Source organism: Priapulus caudatus, unplaced genomic scaffold (assembly GCF_000485595.1).
Source record: "Priapulus caudatus unplaced genomic scaffold, Priapulus_caudatus-5.0.1 Scaffold1338, whole genome shotgun sequence".
Lineage (NCBI taxonomy): Eukaryota > Metazoa > Priapulida > Priapulimorpha > Priapulimorphida > Priapulidae > Priapulus > Priapulus caudatus.
The window spans coordinates 40,700-42,661 of NW_014578399.1; the positions used below are offsets into that span (position 1 = coordinate 40,700).

Genomic DNA, 1,962 nt, shown 5'->3' on the forward strand with positions numbered 1-1,962 from the left:
AAATATTTGGGTTAATTGGAAAAAAATAGTTAAATAGATAAAGATAGAAAAAATACAGAAAACACGTAAATAATAAAAAATCTGATGGGATTCGATCCAAGGACCTTTGAGCAATAATCCTGTGCTGTAGCCGTTGGGCTATCCAGGGTTATTGGCTTTCTAGATTATGGATGTGCCATGAATATGAGAACACTGTGCCATCATTGAGGCAGTTCAGGAATCCATGTTTAACCATCCTCTTGAGGGTCAAAAGGTTATCAGACACTTACTCTTCGCACGTCAGTGGAAAGCACATTTCATGGTCCTTTCAATAAAGGGATAAAAATGGTAGGTCAGTGCTGAAACAAAAAAGTTTTTCACTCTGTCCGTTAGCCACGTCCTCAGAAAAGTGCTGAGCTAAAAAAGAAACAAAGAATGAGAGAGAACCTGCAAAGGAAAGTGAGGGCCAATGATTTTGTTGACCAACTTCTTCATGTTCTTGTGAAATATAAAGAACATGGAGGACCTGTTACATCTGTCAAAGAACTTAAGGCACTTGTCAAGAAACCAGCTAAAGACCTTCTTGAGGCAAGAGATCCAATACAAGCGAGGCACACATCAACGTGATTCAGATGTCTGCAGGGACCTTTACAAGGTCAACAGACTGTCTGAGAATGAGATGATCGAGAACCTAACTGTGATCCTCAGGGATGACTACCAAGCAGAGGAGGCAGTGGTGTTTCTGTGTGAGGAGGGGATAATGGAAACACTGACAGGAGCCAGTACCACTGTTCAAAAGGCAGAGAGGAGCTCTCATGGAGAATATGTGTTGCAGCGCAACCTATCACTTGCTGTTATCTGGGATGAGGGAGGGCAACAAAAAATGGTATATTGGGTTTTACATTAATGATAATAGAGTCGGAACATTCCAGGTGAATCACGTGATGCGCGCTGGTACCGGAGATCAAATTTGGCAGCGATCGACCACCTGGCACTGATGATATCAAGGACACTATCGAGCAGCAGACTGCGCCTGTGGCAGTTTCAGGAACCTGAGCCTTTTCTAGGAGGAAGCTGTGTTGTTTCACATAATGGCCCTGAAACCCAGAATATGTTTTGGGAAATATGCTAATTATAAGGTTAGATTTATCTCCATAACGTATTTCTTGACTAGTAATTGTACTTTTATTATTTTCTAATTATGTTTATAACTTTGTGTCCTAAATAAGCCCAGAATAACTTTTTAGATAAAGTCTCTGATCAAAGCAGAAACCTGAGATATGAGAAAAAATCTAAAAACCCACTCCCGCCACAAAAATAAGGTATGGTGACACAAGAAGGCGCTTTTTTCTTGGACTCCAGACCGAAACTTTTGTCATTTCATGTTGAGATAGGTAAAATAGAACAAAAAAAAACTCAGCCCTAATGAAAATTTAAACAAATTTCATTTTGGCCTCCGTATAGCCCACTCCTAATACAGTGTCAGGTAGGTTAGTGCAAGGGTGCGAAAGACACACAAACAACCTACCCATCACCAAATGTTTCTACTGGTGAGCCCATGACCTCGCTGCACAGTGTGTCGACGATAGGTGGTACATTTTGACCAAGAAACTTGCAGACCTTGACGAAGCATGGCCAGTGGTTGCATGTCCATGCCCAGTATGGCAAGCCATTACCATCAAAAATCCTTTCTAAAGAATTTAAACCTAGAATCCCAAATCAATTTACAATGCATTAAATCAATTTACAAAGTTTAAAATTAATTTACAAAAGTAACAATTTATTTATAGAAACATAAGTTATAGTTACAATTTATTAACATGTTTAGGAATCAATTTACAAGATTCTAAATTAATTTACAAAAGTAACAATTTATTTATAGAAACATAAGTTATAGTTACAATTTATTAACATGTTTAGGAATCAATTTACAAGATTCTAAATTAATTTACAACATTTCAAATCTAATCTTTCAATCCTCCT

General features: G+C 38.0%; 1 protein-coding gene across 1 annotated transcript in view; it reads right to left on the reverse strand.

Moving 5' to 3' along the window:
* Nucleotides 1–1,962, reverse strand: part of LOC106816294 — a 5,714-nt gene that overhangs the window by 1,641 nt on the left and 2,111 nt on the right. The gene's annotated exons all lie outside the window — the stretch shown is intronic.